Source organism: Nerophis ophidion, linkage group LG09 (assembly GCF_033978795.1).
Source record: "Nerophis ophidion isolate RoL-2023_Sa linkage group LG09, RoL_Noph_v1.0, whole genome shotgun sequence".
Lineage (NCBI taxonomy): Eukaryota > Metazoa > Chordata > Actinopteri > Syngnathiformes > Syngnathidae > Nerophis > Nerophis ophidion.
The window spans coordinates 47,102,578-47,113,927 of NC_084619.1; the positions used below are offsets into that span (position 1 = coordinate 47,102,578).

An 11,350-nucleotide genomic window follows, 5' to 3' on the forward strand; every position below is an offset into this window, starting at 1 on the left:
AATGATGTGTTGAAGCTTCAAAATGTTGTGACAGGCATGACAGTTACAGGAGATATACAAAGATAGAATGTGACATTTGTACACAAGGAAAATTCACTAACACTAGGAACAAATTACCTGATGTCAAAGCTAGTGCACCCCTAGAGCTGGTGCACACTGACCTGGCCGGCCCCATTGACCCCATTGGATTAGATGGGCATAAATATTCAGTCTCATTTACTGATGATTATTCAAGGGCAGTATTTGTTTACTTCTTGAATAATAAGAGTGAAACTACCCTTGCGACAGAGAAGTTAATTGCAGACGTTTCCCCATATGGCAACGTCAAATGTATGCGCTCAGATAATGGAACTGAGTTCACTGGAAACGATTTTCAAACACTTTTGAGAGAGAAAGGTATCAGACATGAAACCTCGTCACCTTATTCTCCTCATCAAAACGGTACAGCTGAAAAACAGTGGCGAACACTGTTTGAAATGGCAAAGTGTATGCTACTAGAAAAAGAGTTACCAAAAACATTATGGCCTTATGCTGTTCAAAGTGCCGCCCATATTCGGAACAGATGTTATAATGACAGAACAAAGAACACACCATATTTCATCCTAACTGGAAAGAAGCCCAACATTTCAAAAATGTGGGTGTTTGGCTCGGAGTGTTACGCATACACTCACAGTCACAAGAAACTTGAACCAAGGTGTGAGAAAGGAGTATTTGTGGGCTATAGTAAAATTAGTCCAGCATACTTGGTCTATGATCCACAGTCAAGAAAAGTGTCAAAACACAGACTGGTAAAATCCACCAAAAAGAACACTGCAGAAAAAGACACACAAACAAATGCATATGACTTGGACATCCCAGATTGCGAAAGCAATGAAACAAAACTACCTGACACTGTGTCAGAAAAATCAGGGAGCTTCGAAAGTCAAACTGTAGCTCAAAATGATGTTGATAACCAAACACAAACTCTGCAAGTAGAGGAAGATGTGGTGTTAGATGATGCCACAACTAACATAGAGACTAGGATAGAACAAAGAGGTCGTTACCCAAAGAGAGAGAGAATTGTTCCTCCAAAATACTTAGAGGAATATGTAACAAATATTGATGATATCAATGAAAGCCATGACATTATTGATCACTGTTGCAGGGCAGTGTGTGGAGTCGCACAGACGTATAAAGACACCCTGATGTCATCAGAGGCAGCCAGCTGGGAAAAAGTCATGAAAGACGAATTGGCATCTCTCAAAGAAAATGACACATTTGAACTAACAACATTACCAAAAGGGAAAAATGCAGTAGGCGGAAAGTGGGTTTATGCCCTCAAAGAAAACACAGAGAAAGCAAAGCTTTTCAAAGCTAGATATGTTGCCAAAGGATACAGTCAAACTGAAGGTATAGATTATCAAGAAACATTTGCACCAACCGCAGACATTACTTCTGTGCGTGCATTGATGCAAAGAGCTGACCAAAATTACCTCACCGTCCACCAGATGGGTGTGAAAACGGCATATTTACATGCCCTCATTGATGAAGAGATATACCTAGAACAACCAGAAGGTTTTCAGAAAACATCGGACACAGGTGAAAAACTAGTATTTAGGTTGAAGAAATCAATCTATGGCCTAAAACAATCAGGAAGAAATTGGTACAAACTTCTAAATGACCATTTAGAGCAAAACAATTTCAAAAGAAACCTATTTGATCAATGTGTCTACCGAAAACAAACAGAAAATGAAACAGTCATTGTCATCATCTGGGTGGACGACCTGATCATTGCTGCAAGTAGCAAAGAAGCACTTGAGCAATTCAAAAACATAATGAAAGCCAAATTCAACATGAAAGACCTCGGTAAGATATCTTATTTCCTGGGTATTCATTTTGAACAGAAACAGAATGAAATCAAGATGGATCAAAAGATGTACATACAAAAGATGCTTGAAAGGTTTGGCATGTCAGAATGCAAACCTAGAAGCACTCCTGAACAGAAAGTAGAACTGAACAAAAATCCAGTTAATAGACAGAGGTCCAACATATTGATGTCAAATATCATTTCATTCGTGAGGCACTCACTGAAGGGAAAATTTAATTGGTCTACTGTCCTACAGAAGACATGGTTGCAGACATCTTAACCAAACCTACTACAAGAGTCAAGATTGACAAATTCAAATGATTTTTTTTTTTGTGGAAACTAATGTGTTTCACTGTTTCATGGTCATGAGATCAAGGGGGGTGTTGAGTAAATGTGATCTCATTGTAATTAATGCTGTTTCTGTGTATCAAGAGAGAGGCTTGCTGTTGTTGTTTTGTGCCTCCAACAGGTTATATACAGTAGTGCAGGCTCGCCTGTGTTATCATCACGTGATCTCTTCCGGTTCACTTCGCGCGAGAGAATATGAGAGACTCACAGAAAGAAGCGCGATGAAGTTGTGTTCTATTTTCCACAGTTACCGATGTTTTGTTTCCCGGTGCTGTGAGGCATTGTACTGAACCATCCTTAAAATAAACCATCATCTTTCTTTTATATTCAACTGGAGTATTCATTGAAGATGAGTGAAGAAAGAAGAAACCCAACAGTATGTCTTTACAATCTTTAAAATCTCACTAAAACACTATTAAAACAATAAGCAGATAAGGGATCTTCCAGAATTATCCTAGTAAATGTGTCCAAAAACATCTGAATTGCCCACAATGCAATCGCCTTTTTTTTTTTAACTTAATTTATTATTATTTTTTTTTTCTAGTCCTTCGCTATCAAGATCCCCAGCCACGAATCTTTCATCCTCGCTCAAATTAATGGGGAAATTGTCGTTTTCTTGGTCCGAATAGCTCTTTTTGTTGGAGGCTCTCATTATAAACAATGTGAGGATGTGAGGAGCCCTCACACGGGTGACGTCATCGTCTGCGACTTCCGGTACATGCAAGGCTTTTTTATTAGCGACCTAAAGTTGCGAGCATTATCGTCAATGTTCTCTACTAAATCCTTTCAGCAAAATATGGCAATATCTCAAAATGATCAAGTATGACACATAGAATGGACCTGCTATCCCCGTTTAAATAAGAAAATCTCATTTCAGTAGGCCTTTTAAGCTGTGTGTCCACCAATTGTCACACGTTTGTTCGGTGATGTACAGTGATTTTTTTATAAAGCAAAAAATCCATCTTGGCAAACACTGATCTGATGAACTATTTGTTTACTGGACGGTTGTCTGTTATTTTTCTGGTTGAAGAAAACAATATTCCACGATGATGCAGCTCAATAATCATAACCCACATAAATTCATAATAGAAATAAAATACCAAGAATGTAAATGTTCCAAAAGTTAAGCCCCCCAACACCCTCGCTTACCTGCGACTACATTTGTCGTAATGAAGACACGCAGCTTAGAATTCATGCAATCGCTCCTCCCGAAAGTAATCAAATACTTCAATTCTTGCAGAGTAAAATAATCATGACTCCAAAAAAGACTGGAAATAATCCAGAACCCAGTGGGCAGGAGGCTTGCAGACATCGTTGAGAACTTGTCGAATTAGGTCCTGACGTTGAACAACTCAAACCTAACGTTGAAACATGCTTTTTGACAACGTTTAATCAATTTTGGGTTCTGACATTGATTTATTTTATAAAATTTTGGTCATTTCTAACAAATATTTTACAACACAATTACAATGTTGAACCAACATGCTTTTTGACAACATGTATTCCATGTCAGGTTATGACGTTGATTTGACCAAGAAATATGATAATTTCCCAACCAACAACATTGTCTCAATTTACAAATACAGCAATTTTGCAACGTTGTTTAGAAGTCCATTTTAAAAAACATATATAGTACAGGCCAAAAGTTTGTATGCACGTACAACACCTAAAGGCCTACTGAAACCCACTACTACCCACCACGCAGTCTGATAGTTTATATATCAATGATGAAATATTAACATTGCAACACATGCCAATACGGCCTTTTTAGTTTACTAAATTGCAATTTTAAATTTCCCGGGAGTTTCGTCTTGAAAACGTCGTGTAATGATGACGTGTACGCAAGACGCCACAGGTTTTTAGGAAGTATGAGCGGTGCACACACACACAGAGCTAAAAGTCGTCTGCTTTAACAGCATAATTACACAGTATTTTGGAGATCTGTGTTGCTGAATCTTTTGCAATTTGTTCAATTAACAATGGAGAAGTCAAAGTGGAAAGACAGAGTTGGGAAGCTTTAGCCTTTAGCCACACAAACACACGGTGATTCATTGTTTAAAATTCCTGGAGGTGAAACTTTACTATGGATCAGAGCGTGGTCAAGCGAACATTAATCACGACCGAATGTCAAACAGCAGGTTTTGGTGAGAAAATTGTGGTTAAAAAGTCGCTTCTTACCGGAGAAAAGCTGAGCTTGTGCTGTCCATAGCTGCCGTCGACTCCCCTGAGACACTGGCGTCAAGACACACGGGGAGACACACCCCCGACTATCAGGTACTGTTAAACTCACTAAAACACTAGCAACACAATAGAAAGATAAGGGATTTCCCAGAATTAACCTAGTAAATGGATCTAAAAACATCGGAATCCGTCCCAATGCAATCGCGTTTATTTTTTTTTCTAGTCTAACGCGCCGGGCAGTTTTTTGGCAGGGCGGCGTCATTGACAAACCAACTTGTGTGTAGCGAGAGAGAGACCATCCTAGTTGTGATTTAGCGAGACTCTGGTTAGGCTTAGGGTTTCTCCATATTTAATAGCCTAAGACAATATATATCAGAGTAACTTTGGTATGATACGGGTTTTCTCCTCGTATGCACTCTCACTGAGGTCACAGGGGCAATTATTTGGCAAGCCTATGCCCCGACACGCTTGGGCACTTATTTTGCAGCGAGGACTTATTTCGCTTGACACCGGCAACACCGATGCATCGGCGCATGCGTCTAGCTCATAGAGCGAAACCCCGTGTCGGTGCGCGTACCGCTCTTAGAAAGTCACGTGACCGATCATGAGCTGTTTTGGTCACGTGACCGATACGCGAACTGTGTCGCACTGGCCCCTGCGCGCCAAACTGTGTTTATAAGGAAGCACATCTGTCAACGAGATGCTGCTGCCAACAAAATCGCCGCACTTCCGTCGTTGGTCATTTGTACTTTATCGTCGTCGGAGATCATTTCCACCGTGTGGGAATATTTTGATCATATATCGGAAAAAAAGGTATTTGTGTTCATTTCCTTGTCGTTTCATCCTTTTTTCTTTCAAAGTTTCTAGCATTGTCCCACCCACACAAACATCCAATTGGTTACATTAAAAAGCGGTAATCTCTTCGAGAGCTCATTTGGTAGAGTAGAGGACTGTAGTTGTTCATGCTGAGTTCCTTAGGGCACTTGTTCAAAACCAGCTCGAAGCCATTACCTTTTTACCATGAATTGATTAACGTGGACCCCGATTTAAACAAGTTGAAAAACTTATTGTGGTGTTATCATTTAGTGGTCAATTGTACGGAATATGTACTGTACTGTGCAATCTACTAATAAAAGTTTCAATCAATCAATCAACAGTGCGTATTCAGAGCGCATGTGAAAAAAAAAATATATATATAATAAAAATTCCCAGTCCACAAGTATACTCATTCACAACACGTTCTCTTAGATTTCCATGTTATGATACATGTGCATACCATTTAGTGGTCAATTGTACGGAATATGTACTGAACTGTGCAATCTACTAATAAAAGTTTCAATCAATCAATCATGTTCACATTATTTCTTGACTGTATCTAAAAAAGATAAAGATATTTTTATTTAAATGAAGATATGAAATAATCCTAAATGAAATACAATGATTTGGTTTGTATTATTGTATATACTAGGTCAGTGTTTTTCAACCACTGTGCCGCGGGACACTAGTGTGCCGTGAGATACAGTCTGGTGTGCCTTGGGAGATTGTCTAATTTCACTTATTTGGGTTAAAAATATTTTTTGCAAACCAGTAATTATAGTCTGAAAATGATGTGTTGTTGAGTGTCGATGCTGTCTAGAGCTCTTCCATATCAGTAAGTGGCAGTGGGTAGCTAATTGCTTTGTAGATGTCAGAAACAGCGGGAGGCAGCATGCAAGTAAAACGGTTTCTAATGCTTAAACCAAAAATAAACAAAAGGTGGGTGGCCCTAAGAAAAGGCATTGAAGCTTAGAGAAGGCTATGCATAACCAAACTAAAACTAAACGAGCTACAAAAGTAAACAAACACAGAATCCTGGACGACAGCAAAGACTTACTGTGGAGCACAGACAGCGTCCACAATGTACTACCGAACATGACATGACAATCAACAATGTCCCTACAAAGAAGGATGAAAACAACTGAAATATTCTTGATTGCTAAAACAAAGTAGATGCGGGAAATATCGCTTAAAGCAGGGGTAGGGAATCTATGGCTCGGGAGCCAGATGTGGCTCTTTTGATGACTGCATCCGGCTCTCAGGTAAATCTGAACTGACATTGCTTGACATGATCAGTAATGAATAATTCCACTTTTAATCACAGTGTTAAAAAATAATGTTCCAAATATAAAACATTCTCATGTATTTTTAATCTATCCATCCGTTTTCTACCATACCTATTCAAGAAGTTGTGTTAATGGTAAGAAGTTATTTATTTATTATTGGTCAGTGTGGGGCTTGCCCTCCCGGGGGGTCTTAACACCACCAAGCATCGACATGAGAGCCTGTTTCAGGGTTACAATATTGTTTTATTTTTCAATAGTTTCCAGCAGTTGTCTTTTTCTCTTTCGTTCTCGCTCGCACTCTGGCTCCAGCTCCAACCCTGTCTCTCCTCCTGGCTGCTGTTTATAATAGAGCGACAGGTGATTAGATAACAAGGCCCAGGTGGGCCATCTACGCACCTGTCGCTGATTTCGAGGCCGGTCCTGGCACACCCCGCTTTGCTGCAGGCCCGCATGCCACGCCCCCTCCACAGTTAGCTTCAGAATAACAATGTTATTACAAAGAATAAGAGACCTATTATACTCTAAAAATGTTGGTCTTACTTAACAATGCACGTGTTTAGTTGTGTTCAGTGTTGAAAAACACATTATATGGCTCTTACGGAAATACATTTTAAAATATTTAGATTCTTGGCTCTCTCAGCCAAAAAGGTTCCCGACCCCTGGCTTAAAGGAAGACATGAAACTGCTACACTGAAATACCAACAAAAAAAAGAGAAAAGGCCACCAAAATAAGACTGCAACACAAGAAGTAAAACACTACACACAGGAAAACGGCAAAAAAGTGAAAATAAGTCATGATGTGATGTGACAGGTGGTGACAGTACACCTACTTTGAGACAAGAGCTGTAGTGATCCATGCTTGCTTATGCTTTAAGGTCAAACCCAACAATTGCGACAACCACATTTTACTGTTAATTTCTGTTGGTGGTGTGCCTCCGCATTTTTTCAACGCAAAAAATGTGCCTGGCCTCAAAAAAGCTTGAAAAACACTGTATTAGGTCACAAAATCAGTGTCAGTTGAGTCAGTCCATAGGTTGCCTGTAGGGATTTTTAATGTCCAGCAGTTGTCAGTATTTAGTAACACAGTATCAATACAGTTTTGCAGTGTTTCGAAACAATACATGAAGCCTCATCAACCCATCACTAGCGTGCGGGTAAAAACATGATTTAATCTTGAATCTCTAAAAAAAGGTGAAAACAAAAAGGCGCACAAGGCGAACGCACAATTTGGCGCAGACAACAAAACTAACACTTGGAATGAACTTTGGACATGAAACAAAAGTAACTAACTGTTGCATGAAAAGAACAGAACGGATAGCATGAAACAAACAAGACTTACTGTGGCAAGAACAGAGCATGAAACAAACAATGACATCAGAAGGACTGACTGGAAAAGCCACGCTTAAATACTGCCTCTGATTTGTGCTCGGGAAGCAGGTGAGCGAGCGAGCACTAATCAGAGACAGGTGAATACATTAAGTAACCATGGCGACAAAACAAGGGAGTGAAAAAAAACAGGAAGCAATGGAGTCTTAAACAAAACCGAACATAACTAAACAAAACATGATCACAAGACATGACACTCATCATATGAAATATAACTACTTCACCAATTCCATCCATCCATCCATCCATCCATCCATCTTCCGCTTATCCGAGGTCGGGTCGCGGGGGCAGCAGCCTAAGCAGGGAAGCCCAGACTTTCCTCTCCCCAGCCACTTCGTCTAGCTCTTCCCGGGGGATCCTGAGGCGTTCCCAGGCCACCCGGGAGACATAGTCTTCCCAACGTGTCCTGGGTCTTCCTAGTGGCCTCCTACCGTTTGGACGTGCCCTAAACACCTCCCTAGGGAGGCGTTCGGGTGGCATCCTGACCAGATGCCCCAGCCACCTCATCTGGCTCCTCTCGATGTGGAGGAGGAGCGGCTTTACTTTGAGTTCCTCCCGGATGGCAGAGCTTCTCACCCTATCTCTAAGGGAGAGCCCCGCCACCCGGCGGAGGAAACTCATTTCGGCCGCTTGTACCCGTGATCTTATCCTTTCGGTCATGACCCAAAGCTCATGACCATAGGTGAGGATGGGAACGTAGATCGACCGGTAAATTGAGAGCTTTGCCTTCCGGCTCAGCTCCTTCTTCACCATAACGGATCGATATAAATATAAACAATATATAAATAGTACTTCACCAATTACTATTTATTTATTTATTTATTGTTATTGCGATTACTTATGGAGTATATTGTAAATAAATTAAGAACAGGAAGTGAACTTAAATAAGTTTAAGCAACTGTTATGTAAAAGAAAAGGGATAGGATTAAATAAGCTCTGTTTCTTACTACTCCTTTTCGAACACGTTGAAAAGAGAAACTGGAAATTGTGATGTATCATGTTGTATTCTTGCATGTTCCAAATAAACTCAAATTCAAACTCAAACTCAAAAGTTTGGATACACCTTCTCGTCATTCAATGGGTTTTCTTTATTTTCAAGACTATTTACTTTGTAGATTGTCACTGAAGGCATCAAAACTATGAACATATGTGATGTTACGTACTTAACAAAAAAAAGGTGAAATAACTGAAAAGATGTTTTGTATTCTAGTTACTTCAAAATAGCCACCCTTTGCTCTGATTACTTTTATGCACACTCTTGGCATTCTCTCGATGAGCTTCAAGAAGTAGCCACCTGAAATGTTTTTTTTTACTTCACAGGTGTGCTTGTAGCTCATCGAGAGAATGCCAAGAGTGTGCGAAAAAGTAATCAGACCAAAGGATGGCTATTTTGAAGAAACTACAATACAAAACATTTTGTTCAGTTATTTCACCATTTTTGTTAAGTACATAAATCCACATGTGTTTATTCATAGTTTTGATGCCTTCAGTGACAATCTACATTTTAAATCGTCATGAAAATAAAGAAAAAGCTTTGAATGAGGGAAGGTGTATCCAAACTTTTGGCCTGTACTGGATGCTTAGTCAACGTTGTATCAATGTCTTGTGCCTGCTGGGAAATGGGGCCACATGTGACATTTTGGACGGCTCTTTCTTCAAAATAGCCACCCTTTGCTCTGATTACTTTTTCGCACACTCTAGACATTCTCTCGATGAGCTTCAAGAAGTAGCCACCTGAAATGTTTTTTTACTTCACAGGTGTGCTTGTAGCTCATCTAGAGAATGCCAAGAGTGTGCGAAAAAGTAATCAGAGCAAAGGGTGGCTATTTTGAAGAAACTACAATACAAAATATTTTTTCCGTTATTTCACGTTTAAGTACATACATCCACATGTGTTCATTCATAGTTTTGATGCCTTCAATGACAATCTACAATGTAAATAGTCATGAAAATAAAGAAAATGCTTTGAATGAGGGAAGGTGTGTCCAAACTTTTGGCCTGTACTGGATGCATAGTCAACGTTGTATGAATGTCTTGTGCCTGCTGGGAAATGAGGCCACATGGGACATTTTATTTGAATAAGTTAACATTAGTGACTGTATTTCAGCTACCCTTGCATCTGCGCATGCGTATAAAATGTAGTCAGCAGGGTCAGCACTCTCCACATCACGTCCTTACTGGTGGACGTTTCGCAACATGTACTCAAGTTGTCATCTTGTCACAATGGTGTTTTTTTTTTGTTGCGTCGTCAAGTCGTCCTAAGAATGACTCTTCCCTTCGGTTGCCACACTTGTCTTGAAGTCGGCGGCGCCAACAGGAAATTTTGTTCAGAGGCATTTCGGCTTGTTTGGAAGGGAACACTTTTTTTGTGGCATCAGCAATAGAAACAATGACTTCCTAAGAGTTTTACAAAAAAGGGGAAATGACACAGAACACCAATCAAACACATTACATCATGAAAAAGGTACAAAACATAGTATTACTAAATGGTGGAAACATACAAATACAATTACAAAACCTGAGGGTTCCTGGTTCAATCCCCACCTTCTACCAACCTCGTCACGTTCGTTGTGTCCTTGAGCACGACATTTCACCCTTGCTCCTGATGGGTCGTGGTTAGGGTCTTGCATGGCAGCTCCCGCCATCAGTGTGTGAATGTGTGTATGAATGGGTGAATGTGGAAATAGTGTCAAAGTGCTTTGAGTACCTTGAAGGTAGAAAAGCTTTTGCAGTACAACCCTGTGGAAGGGGCGTGGTCCACGCGTCCCCTGTGGGCAGAGTGTGTGCAGGAGACGGCTATGAAGCAGCTGACAGGTGAGTGGATACCTCAGCTGGAACAAATTATCTATTCACCCGTCTCTTTATTAGCAGCGTCGAAGACCATGAGGGGGAGGAGAAACGGGGAGAAAGCGGTCAAGCACGCACGCAGGAGCAAGAACAACACAAACATGAGCTACGATGCATGAAAAAGCTAAATAAAAGACTTGTCAAACCTGGCATCCGGGCTCTGCAGCCATTTCTATCAGTCCAAAAGAACTTACAAGGGAAAGAGTTCCACAAACCCATTTACCATTTTATATAGCTCTAAATCACAAGTGTCTCAAAGGGTTGCACAAGCCACAATGACATCCTCGGTTCAGATTCGGGCAAGAAAATAACTCAACCCAATGGGACACAATGAGAAACCTTGGAGGGGACCGCAGATGTGGGGACCACCCCTGCCCTCCGGGCGACCAGTGCAATGGACGTCGAGTGGATTTAGCAAAATAGTGTGAGAGTCCAGTCCATAGTGGGACCAGCAGGGAATCATCATGAATGGAGACAGGTCAGCAGTGCAACTGATGCACGGATGAGTGGTCCACCCCGGGTCCCGACTTTGAAAAGCTAGGGTCTCATCTATGGTCACCTAATTGTGATGCTTAACTGGCATCGTGGTGCGTGTTTGCGTTCTCTCGTGGATGTCAGCGGAATGGAACACAGCGTGAAG

General features: G+C 40.7%; 1 long non-coding RNA gene across 1 annotated transcript; it reads left to right on the forward strand.

The window, feature by feature from the left end:
• Positions 1-10,229: 10,229 nt before the first annotated feature.
• On the forward strand, positions 10,230-10,860 carry LOC133558826 (uncharacterized). The gene is made up of 2 exons (XR_009808022.1): positions 10,230-10,677; positions 10,732-10,860. It is a non-coding gene; the product is annotated as an uncharacterized LOC133558826 (long non-coding RNA).
• The last annotated feature ends 490 nt before the right edge of the window (positions 10,861-11,350 follow it).